Source organism: Tupaia chinensis, unplaced genomic scaffold, assembly GCF_000334495.1.
Source record: "Tupaia chinensis unplaced genomic scaffold, TupChi_1.0 Scaffold144105_1, whole genome shotgun sequence".
Classification (NCBI taxonomy): Eukaryota; Metazoa; Chordata; class Mammalia; order Scandentia; family Tupaiidae; genus Tupaia; species Tupaia belangeri.
In genome coordinates this window covers 209,401-221,596 of record NW_006203959.1, presented here as the reverse complement: position 1 = coordinate 221,596, position 12,196 = coordinate 209,401, and the positions used below count along the sequence as shown (strand labels likewise).

Below are 12,196 nucleotides of genomic sequence, written 5' to 3'. Positions count from 1 at the left end.
TTAAAACTCACGCCGGGCACGTGTGCGTGCGTGCCCAAGATCCCGAGAGGAGAATGGAGGAGAAGGGATTGCGGCGTGACCATCCCCCTTGGGGGGTGATTTCTCGCTTTCTGTCTCTATGTCTCTCTCTGTCTGTCTGGCGAGCGCACGCGCCCTACAGTGAAAATCTCTCAAAAAAAAAAATGTCTAAAGCCAGGGTCAGTGGGTGGCATAGTGTTTTAGGTACTGAGCTTCCACATAGTCAACCATGGTTCATGTCCCAGACCTGGTGGCTTGAAACTCACACTGGGCACTTGTATGTGAGTGCCCAAAATCCCAAGAGAAGAATTGGGGAGAAGAGGTTGTGGCATGATCATCCTCCCTGAGCTTGTATGTGAGTGCTTGCTTTCTGTCTCTCTGTCTCTTTCTGTCTCTCTGACGAGCACATGCACCCTATAGCAAAAATCTCTCTCAAAAAAATAAATAAATAAATACCCAAAGCCACCACAGTATAGACTAAAGAAAATCAGACTTTCTGGATATAGGGCCAGGATATTAGTATTTCTAAATCTACCTTTGGGTGAGTTTAAGCTTATGTGTAGAGTTAATGATAAATAGGGCCTTACTTTTTTTTTCTTAGATAAGAAGTCTGGAAATCGGGCCAACAGGTGGCATGGAGGCTAAGGCACTGGATCCGACATGACCAACTGTACAGTTTAAATCTCAGATCTGACTGCTGAAGATCGTGTGCATATGTGTGTGTGCCCCAAATCCTGAGAGAAGCCTGGGAGGAGAATGAATTGCAGGATGGCCATCCTTGCCCCTCCTCTGGGAGTGTGTGATTTTTCTTGTGTATGTGCATTATAATTAAAAAAAAGGCTAGAAATACAGTTCCACCCATTCATCTACACACAGAGTGACAAAAACACAAAGGCTTTCATCCTCCTACTCAACAATATTGGCCAAGTTGTTTCTGTGACGTCATGCTTCTTACAGTATGGGTGCAAGAACTCCAGGCATCTCCATCCCTTTCCAATGCCACCATCCTCTGTCATATCTGCCATTCTTAGTAAGCATCAGCCTTAGGGTATAAAGTAATGTTCTGCTAGGCTGAGCCACATGGGAAGATTCCAGGTTCATGGTTTGCAGCTGGGTCTCATAGCCACACCTAGGTGTAGGGGAGGCTGAGAAAATTATCAAACAACAAAGATAAATGGGTTAGCCATGATTAAATTGGGAAACTTCTGAGTCTTTTCTTGGAACTAGATATATTGATTCTTTGACCAAAATCAGGGGTTTTTGTTTGTCTATTTGCTTGTTAAGAGGAAAAGTTGTGTGATAAGTAATTAATAGATCTAGTAAGAATGAAGGAGAGCTCCTAGGATCAAAAACATATTTGGAGGTAAGGAATTAATATGAACTAAAGGAAATAAACTCACATACTGTAGTCAGGTGATTTTTTTTTTTTAATCTGAACCTTCCAGTCCTCAGAACAGTTTTACAAAGCAAGTACCTGGCATTATCTCCACATTATGCATGAAGAACTGGAGTATGGAAATTGGGTTAACAGGTAGCTGGAGGTTAAGACATTGGATCCAACATGGCCAGCTAACTGTACAGTTCAAATCTCAGACCTGAGACCTGAAAATTATGTGTGTGTGTGTGTGTGTGTGTGTGTGTGTGTTGTGTGTGTGCCCCAAATCCTGAGAGGAGCCTGGGTGGAGAATGAATTTCAAGATGGCTATCCTTGTCCCTCCCCTGGTAGTGTGTGATCTCTCTCTCTAAGGCTTGCCCAGCACTCTGATCGAGGTTCCACAGGGTATTAATTTTCCCTTTTGCCATGGGTCATAGCCCCTTCCATTGATTACTAAAATCACAATGGGAAATGTAAATAGGGAAAGGGAAAAAAGTCTTTTGTTTGCTCAGCTCCATGCTAGATTTATTCTTGTCAAGAAGAGGACATATTTTTATTTTGGTCACTACTTTTATGGTGGCAAATACTGGCAGAGATGTGACTGATAGAGTGGCTCTGAACTGATCCTGCTTGTTATGGACTACATTTTATTCCATCAAAGTTTATATATTCAAGCCTTAACCCCAGCATCTCATAATATGATTGCATTTGGGGATACAGCCTTTAAAGAGATAATTAAGTTAGAATGAGGCTGTAGAGTAGGCCCTCATATAATTTGATTCATACCCTTTAAGAAAGGGAGATTAGGACACAGAGAGATAAACCAGTGGCACATATCACAGAGGGATAACCTTGTGAAGAGGAAACAAAAAGGTGGCCATCTGAAAGCCCAGGAGAAAAGCCTCAGAGGAAATCAACCCTACTGGCATGTTGATCATGGCTTCTAGCCTCCAGAACTAAGAGGAATAAAGCTTTGTTGTTTAAGTCAGACAGTCTGTGGTATTTTGTTATAGCACCCCAAGCAACTTAATACACTGCCCCACACTTTTTCATGGTACTCGTTCTGTACAGTCAGTTCACATGATATGTGGGATTACAGGAATTTAGTCATGCACTGACACAGGAGCTGAAGATCTAACATGCTACTAGTTAAGCTGTGAGACCCTGTGATCTTACCATACTTAGAGGTGCTGCCATTCTGGTCATGTTATCAGCAGGTCTGACCCTCATCACAAGGAATCAATCTGATGTGCATTTGGTCCCATGAGTTCCTACAGAGCCCATCTTATGTCCTGCCATAACATCAAGGAAAGTTCCTAAAGGGCTTTTTTTGTTCCAAAGGGGTTTTTTTTTTTTTTTTTTTTTTTTTTTTTTTTTTTTTTTGCTTTATAGTTCCTCGGCATGCCAACAATAGGTTGCCATTCATGGAGACAAATAATTTCTATATTATGTCAACTTTGGCCCCCTAAAAAGTTTTTTTTTTTTCTAATGCCAGTATCTTGTGACACAATTCTCATCTGTCCATTATCTCCACTCTTTAAGACCTGAATCTGTTAAGATGTGGATCCCACCAATGGAACCCTCTTTATCCTTTTGTTAAGTGGATGCATGTGACTCACTAGTAATAGTAGACTTAAGAGTTCTTGTTTTGTGTTCATGAGTTCTGAAGAACATGGGCAAGAAGAGAATTCCCATTACTAAAACAACTCATGATTAAGCCTGTGGGTTTTGGGACCAGCAGTTAACGTAATGGCTATGTTGCTGGATTCCCATGTAGTCGACCGTGGTTTGAGTCCTGGACCCGGCGGCTTAAACTCACACAGGGCGCGTGTGTGTGCGTGCCCAAGATCCTGAGAAGAGAATGGAGGAGAAGGGATTGTAGCGTGGCTATCCCCCCAGGGGGTGATTTCTCACTTTCTGTCTCTCTCTGTCTTTCTGGCAAGCGCACGCGCCCTATAGCCTATAGCAAAAACTTCTCCCCAAAAAAAGGCCTGTGGGTTTTTAAAATATATATCATTAAAATTTTTAAAGTTAATTTTATTTTTAAATTTACATTTAATCACTATGTATCTTTTTTTGAAGAGAGAGTGTTGCTATAAGGCACATGCACTTGCTAGAGAGCCAGAGAGCCACAGAGAGAAAGAAAGCAAGAAATCCCCCACCCCCGTCCCCCCGGAAGATGGCCATGCTGCAATCCCTTCTCCTCCATTCTTTCAGGATTTTTAGCACACAGGTACATGTACCTGGTGCGAATTTTAAGCATCCAGGTCCAGGACTCAAACCATGGTTGACTATGTGGGAGTCCAGTGACATAAACATTATGCCATCTGCTGTTCCCAATCACCATATATCTTTATAGTGTATAACATTGCTTTTTTCCAATATGAATATGGTGCATATCAATGAAGTCAAAGACATTATCATTTGTATTATCATCAGCAAATAACTTTTCGTTTTTGTATCGGTTAAGCACATACCATAAATTTTAATCTATTTTTACATGTCATGAGAACATTAATTGAGACATTATGATCTTGAAGATTCACCAATTGATCTGTGACACTTCCTGCTTCCTCTTAATCCTATTAAATGCTTACTAAATTCTTTCTAGAAAAATCAAGATACAGCTAGGCAAAGATATTTCTGTTTATAGTAGATACTGTAGGTATATAAAAGCAAAAAAAAAAAAGAGACTGTAGGATGTCCCTTCTTTATTAATTTAATTACATCTTGTTAATATTTCCATGAATGCCTATTATTAAATCTGTTCTGTTGGGCCAGTTCATGACCTGGTGGTTAAGGCAGCTAGATACCACATGGCCAACTGCATGGTTCAAGTCCCACACCAGGTGCCTTGAAAAACATGCCAAGTACATGTGCATGAATGCCCAAAATCCAAAAGAAGGGAGAGATGAAGGAGAAAGGAATGAAGCATGACCATATCCCATGGTTAAAGTTTTCTCCTTTGCCTCTCTGTCTCTCAGTCTCTCTCTCTGCTAAGCTCATGTGTCCTCTGGTAAAAAGAAAATTACTTATTTATCTTTTCAGTAGATGATGTCAACCATTCAGAACTCAAAATGAGAAAAAAGGAAGCAGTGGAGTGGTGCTATCATTGTCAACCATTGTGAATGTATAAATAAGAAACATGCCACCTAAAGGAATAGAAACAGGGTATAGGCTGTGTCCACCGAAGTTGATCTTTTTTATTATTATTATTATTTCTCTGCCTCATCTGAGATGATTGAAGTTATTAAAAATATTGAGTGTGCACAACTTCTTTGCTTTTATCTTGAAATAATTCATCCACTAAGGAGAGGAATTTCTCCACCAGAGGTCTAGGAAATTAGTGTAGGTATTTTCTTATATCACTTAATTCCATTTTATGTAGAAAATAAGTGATATGTGATACAAAACCTCTTTCACTTTTTCTGACTGATTGAATAAAGAACATCTTACTCATTATTGAAATACCACATCCATTACTTGGCAGATTTGGCAGGGAGAGGAAAATCTTACTTGATCCTTGCCTCAATATTCTCTTAAAACACCTGTAATGTGACTGAAAAGGCATACAGTAAATTATGCACTTACCTACTTTAGGCTACTAAAGGTTGGCTCAATTTTTCCTTACCATTCAAATGAAAATGGAAAACTAATTATTTCCATCCTTTAAAATGACTTTATAATACATACTAAAACATGGGTTAATCTTGAAAACATTATTTCAGGTGAAATAACCCAGGCACAAAAAAACAAATAATGTATGATCTCACTTACATGAAATGTCTAGAATAGGTGAACTCGTAGGACAGGAAGTAAAGTAGAGGATACCAGAAGCTAAGAGGTTGGAGAGATGGAGAGAGTTCAAAGGGTACAGGTTTTCTGTTCGACGTAGTTGAAAAGTTTTGGAAATAGTGATGATGGCTGCACAATATTGTGAATGTAATTAATGCCAGTGAATTGTACACTTAAAATAATTAAAGTGGCAAAATTAATTTTATATATGTGCATAGATAGATAGATCAATAAATCACCATAAAACCACTGTAGAAAATTCTCAGAGTTCTCAAGCAAAAACCAAACAGAAGGTCTGAGAAACACACTGGACACATGTTCATACATGCTCAAAATTCCCACAAGATAGAAAGATAGATAGAGAGATGGAGGGGAAGGTATTACAGTGTGGCCATTCCCCATGACTAAGGGTGCTTTCTTCTCTCCCCCTCTCTCTGTCTTTCTCTGATTAGCACATGGACCACTCCCTGGGGGGGAAAAATGCAAAGTTCCAACACTGTCTACTTCTAAGTCATTTTCATTAAAAAAGGGAATGGTTAGAATATACATATATGCTTGTATAGCTGTCCCTCAGTATCTGTAGTGGATTGTTTTCAGGATTCCGTTGGACATCAAAATCTGTGACGCATAAATCCCTTATGTAAAATAGCATAATAATTGTATGTAATCCAAGCAAATCCTTTTGAATAGTTTTAAATTATCTCTAGATTACTTGTAATAAGTGATAAAATATAAATGCTATGCAAGTGTTTGTTAATAGTATATTGTTTAGAGAATAATTAAAAGAAAAACTATTTTGTACATGTTCAGTACAGATGCAAGATTTTTCCCCAAAATATTTTTGATCTGAAGATGGTTTAATCAGCAGATACAGAATGCATTAATATGGAGGGCCAACCCTACAAGGGAGATCTTCAACAAGTTCATGGAAACTGTGTAGTTGAAAAACCTACTCATGGATTCCAAAAAATTTTACACTAATAAACTCATACTTTAATTCCATTTTCTCACGAAATTTTTAAAATACTTTCATATATGGATGATGTACCTTTGGAATGTAGCATCCTGGTGAGAAATTGTATTTACTTCAGGGCCAGAGTTCTAATGGTTCAGCAACAGGAGTGAGAGAAATCCTTTTTGGAGGAGTCTGACCCGGCGAGGCCCCAGGATCTGTCTGAGCCCCCCAACCTTTGAGCTCCACTTCCAGTCGGATCAACACGTGGGCAAGACCACTGTTGTGCGCCCTGACCTTGGAACAAAGCTTGGGTCAATTAGCATGTCAGCAAGGCTGTTTGCTATTTGCTCCAGAAACTGTGGCAGCCTTACTGGGAAGCGACCTGGGAAGCGACCCCCCTCTGACTCCCCAATATACTGCTATAAAAGAATTACATAGCTCTCTTATACATCCTGAGTGTACGATAAAATCTTCCTTCCAGCAAGTCCCCTGACCGCTCCCCTTTATTCTGATCACTTACTATTAATTGCAATGATTTATCTCCATGGTCACAATAGAGGGTGGGCAGAAGTTCTTTCTAGGCAGAAGTAATCTTGACCTTTGGAAGGCCCTTCAAAATACATTTAAGGTAAACTTAATCCTTTCTTTACCTAAAATAGGATTAGGCCAAAACTGGCCCAGGACACCTCTGCCCTCTCCAAGTGCATTCAACCAGGGATGGTCAGATTCCTCAAATTAAGTTATAGATCTCTACAAAACTGTATAAGTATCATTCTTTATTAAGATCCATAAAAACTAATATCTATTCTTGAGATTTTCTTTTCTCAGCACCATTCCCAGTAATCACAAGATGGCTGCTACGCCGCATCAGCTAATAATCATCTCTGCTTTCCGGAACCGCTTTCCATGCAAAACTAGAAAACTGCATTCCATGGAGACCCACCTACAATTGAGGAACTGCACTAGACCCACCCTTAATCCACCCCTGAATAGGAATTGCACTAGACCCACCCTTAATCCAACCCTGAATAAAATCTATGTTCTTTATTGTTAAAAACTTTGTGAGCTGCTAATTGAAACACTAGCCCCTCTCCCATTTACTTGTATGTAACACATTTTCAATAAAAAGGCACAATAATTCCTAGCGGTTGTCACTCAGAGAGCGATCTCTGAGGGGTGTCCGGCATAGGACGTGCATAAAAAGACATCGAGGCCTCTGTCTTCTGTTCACCTTCGCCACCTTTGTCGAAATAACCCACCCACGCCAAGGCTGGTCCCCGGCACCTTTTGAATGGATATTTTTGAAACTTGAATTTACACTAAGTGTGCTTATGTCACCTATTTAATTTTTTGGTCATTATTGAAGGGAAGAGCAACAAAGAGAAATACCACAGGGTTTGGAGCTATGGTATTCTGAATTTATGACCCTTCTCTACCATGTAAGTGAGGTGATGTAATGAGGGTTTTGAGCAAAACTCAAATGTGGGGTCCCTTGTTCAAAAGCAGAAAAAGTTTTTCTTCTCTCCCCCTTATCTCTTAGTCTATGTTTTGATCTGTCATAGTGTTTATATTTGCTATTTAAGGTCATGCTCCCTCAGTCATGAGGACATTCACAGAACGTCCTCACAGGTGCCAAGGATCCTTTCCCTATCAGTTAGGCAGCATAAGGAGGGGAAGATGGGTGGGTGGGCAGCAGAGAACCTGTTCCACTGGGTGGGAGGTGATGGGAGCTGGATCACACGAGAGCCAAGTCTCCAGGTCCCCAGCACATACCACATTATCCCACTGAACTTTACCTACAAAACAGAAAATTGAAAATAAAAAGAGTTAATTTCAAGGTGGAAACACAAAACCATAAGGCCAGGCAGCCTTTCTGAGCATAGGTCCCTGTGGGACTGCACTAGTTGCTATCTCTTGAATTCAGCCCTTCTACTACCGTATACCTATGTGTCATTAGTGAACATTACTGGGGCTTCAGATTCATCAATAATGTGAAGACTAAAAAAAAAACAAAAAAAAAACAAAAAAAACAAAAACCTCACAGAATTTTTTGAGACTTAATAAATTCCATGTAAAGTGTTTAACATAGTTCTGAAACCAAGCAGGGACTCTCAAAAAGGGCCAAAGTTTACCTTTCTGTTTAGGAAAAAATTTAAATCCCCCAAAATGAAAATTCATAAGGGCAGAACTAAGAGTAAAGAGTCTAAGGGGCTTGGAAAACAAGGTTAATACAAACTTCAATGGCCAAAAGCAAAGTAAGGGGTAAGACTTCATATGTTGTTTATGGTTTTTTAAGTAACATTGGCCATGAATGAAGATCATGATTCCCAAAACTCCCACTTAAAAAGAAAAATAAGATTTTAATTTAAATTCTTAAGATTTTTGCAGAATATAAACTGCTGACTGTGAGCACATAGACCCCAGGGTGTATGACTCCAGAAACCTAATGATCACTTCCTTCCAGAATAGAACTGTGATTATAAGGCCTGGCCAATTAAGAAAGTCCAGAAGATGATCATGCTCTCTTGGGTCAATTATTGAACTGATCATTTGTCTGGGACCTTTCCTCATAATTATGCCCTTAGGCCTTTACCTTTGGCAAGATGGTGGAGTACAACTTGAATACTTGCATTGCTTACTTTTTGGACCATCATCTTGTCTTTCTGCTCTTTGAGTTTCTCTCTGTAAAGCAGATATACAATGAAAAAGAATTATTACAAGGGAAATTGGACCTTCTTAGTGATACGAAAATAGTAGATTTTGCTATGGATATATACAAAAACCTCTATTCTGATGATGTTCTTCATGCTTTGAGAGAAAAAAGAAGCACAGTTGTTGCACGACTGAAACAGCTTTAGGCAGAAATAGAACCAACTGTGAAGATGTTTGAAAATCCAGAAACTACAAGGCAAATGCATTCAACCAGGGATGGTCAGATTCTGTTTGACTATCTGGCAGAAAAGCATTATTTTAGGCAGGAATATTTAGATACACTCTATAGGTATGCAAAATTCCAATATAAATGTGGAAATTATTCAGGAGCAGCAGAGTATCTTTACTTTCTGAGAGTTTTGGTTCCAACAACAGATAGAAATTCTTCAAGTTCACTCTGGGGGAAAACTGGCCTCTGAAATCTTAATGCAGAATTGGGATGCAACCATGGAAGACCTTACATGGTTAAAAGAGACCATAGATAATACTTCTGTAGGTTCTCAACTCCAGTCTCTTCAACAACAAACGGCTCATTCACTGGTCTCTGTTTTCTTCAACCACCCTAAAGGCCATGATAATATTGTTGATCTCTCCCTTTACCAGCCATAATATCTCAGTGCAATTCAGACCATTTTTCTACATGTTCTCTGCTATTTGACTACGATAGTCATAATAAACAAAGATGTCCAAAAACGCCAGCAGGTGCTAAAAGATTTACACAAAGTTATTCAACAGGAATCTTACATATATAAAGATCCAATTACAGAATTTATTGAATGCTTGTATGTTAACTTTTTAAATTTTTTTTACATTTTTTAAATTTCACTTTCTTTTATACATTCAATCACATTATTTAGGTTACAAAGTGAATATTTCAACATGTGAACATTTCTCCCTAGTCCAGTTGATAAAACTATAAGATTATATTCAACAGGTAATACCACATTTCTTTGTCCCATTAATGCTTTGCCTCTCTATTTTTCTTTTAAATGTCCTTCCTCAGACTCTACTCTTTTACATACACTATATCTGGTATTTACATCCATTTACTGGGTTTCTATATTCTTTAGTTAATCAGTTTCAGTCATAGAGTGCAGACAGTTGGTATATATTAAATGGAGACATACAATGTTTCTCCTTCATAGCCTGGCTTGCTTCACTCAGCAGTAAATCTTCCATATTCTTCCACTTACTGTCAAAAGCAAGGGTCTTGGTGTTTTTTATGACTGAATAATATTCCATATAGTATATGTGCCACAGTTTTCCAATCCATTCATCTGTGAGCATTTACATTGGTTCCATGTCTTAGCAATTGTGAATACTGCCACAATAAACATCGATATGCAAGTACTTTTCCAATTAAGAATTCTTCTGTCCTTTGGGTAGATACCAAGGAGTGGGAACATATGGTAGTTCTATTTGTAGACTTTTGAGGAATTTCCAAATTGTTCTCCACAGTGGCTGGACCAATTTACATTCCCACCAGCAGTGTAAGAGAGTTCCCCTTTCACCAAACCCCCACCAGCACTTAACATTTTTTGGTTTTTGTTTTGTTTTGTTTTATTTTGTTTTGTTTTGTTTTGTTTTAATCTTAGTCATTCTAACTGGGGTTAAGTGGTATCTCATTGTTGTTTTGATCTGCATTTTCCTTACAATGAGGGATGTTGAACATTTTTTATATGCCTTTGGGCTATTTGTATGTCATCCTTAGACAGTGCTTTTTTTTTTTAACTCATTCTCCCATCTTTTAATAGGATTGATCATCTTTTTTTGGAACAGCTGCTTGAGTTCCTTGTGTATTCTGGCTATCAGCCGCTTATCTGATGCATAGTTTACAAAAATCTTTTCCCATTCAAAGGGCTGTCACTTCACACTAATTACTGTGTCTTTTGCCATGCAGAAACTTCTCAGTCTGATGTAATCCCACTTGTCTATTTTGGGGATTATTAACTGTGCCTTTGGGGTCTTATTTAAGAAGTCTTTGCCTACTCCAATGTCTCCCAGAGTTTCTCCAGTGTTTTCCAGGAGCAGTTTTATAGTATGAGGTCCTAGGTTTAGATCTTTTTGACACCTTGAGTTGATTTTTGTCAAAGGTGAGAAGTAGGAGATCAGATTCATCTTTATGCAGGTGGAAATTCAGTTTTGTTTCCCTTTTCCCACTGTATCAACTGTAAAAAATCAGTTGACTGTATATTTGGGAATTTATTTCTGGGGACTCTATTCTGTTTCATTGATCCATCTGTCCGTTTCTGTGCCTGTACCAAGCTGTTTTGATTACCACAGCTTTGTAGTATATTTTTGGGTAAGGGAGTGAGATGTCACCCACTCCACTCTTCTTGTGCAGGATTGCTTTGGCAATACAGGATCTTTTATGATTCCAGACAAATTGTAAGATAGTCTTTTCTAAATCTGCGAAGAATGTGTCTGATACTTTGACTGGGTTTGCATTAAATATGTAGATTAATTTGCATAGATTTGCCATTTTGATTATATAAATTCTTCCAATCCAAGAACATGGGATGTTCTTCTATTTTTTTTGTGTGTCATTTTCAATTTTTTTTTTTTAGCTTCTCATAGTTTTCCTTGTGGAAGTCTTTAACTTCTTTGGTTAGATTTATTCCTAAGTATCTTATACTCTTTGTGGCTATGGTAAATGGAATAACTTTTTAGTTCTATCTCAGTCTGTCTGTTGTTTATATATAGAAATGCTACAGATTTCTTTCATTATATATACTTAATACAATGTGTAATTATGTTTGTGTTACTCTTTATCATTTAATATTTAAGGGTAGACACCGGTTTCCTTGCTAATTACTATAACCCAACATCTATTAGGAGGCCTAGTACCTTATACATACCAAATATTCTTCTTCTCTGTATTATACAAATAATCCTTGAGTGACAACTACATGCAAGGCTCTGTTCTGAGAACTAGGATCCACAGTTAAAACTCACCATGCCTTGTCCTTCATGGAAATTACATTTTAGTATGGTAAGGAAGCACTGTAAATGGACAAGTCCTTCAGGAAATACTTACTGAGCAACTCCTAGATACCATGAATAATCCTAGAAACTAGAAGAAAAAAAAATTGACAATGTTTATTTTCAAGGATCTTACATTCTCATATATATGTTTTCATCTGTGTATATTTATACATTAATAAATACAAATGAGGTTCAGTATTGATAAGATTTAGTGTAAAACAAAGCACGGTGCGGTGATAGAGAATTCTAGTGGGTGCTATTTTTTATACAATGGTTTCTCTAAAAAGTTCATATATGAGCAGAGACCTGTAGAAAAATAGATGTGTCAGAAAAAAATAGTTTTTCTCTACTCTTCT

The 12,196-nt window shown here is 38.1% G+C and overlaps 1 pseudogene; it reads left to right on the top strand.

Moving 5' to 3' along the window:
- Window positions 1-8,746: 8,746 nt before the first annotated feature.
- LOC102482234 (eukaryotic translation initiation factor 3 subunit E pseudogene) lies at window positions 8,747-9,647 on the top strand (annotated as a pseudogene).
- The last annotated feature ends 2,549 nt before the right edge of the window (window positions 9,648-12,196 follow it).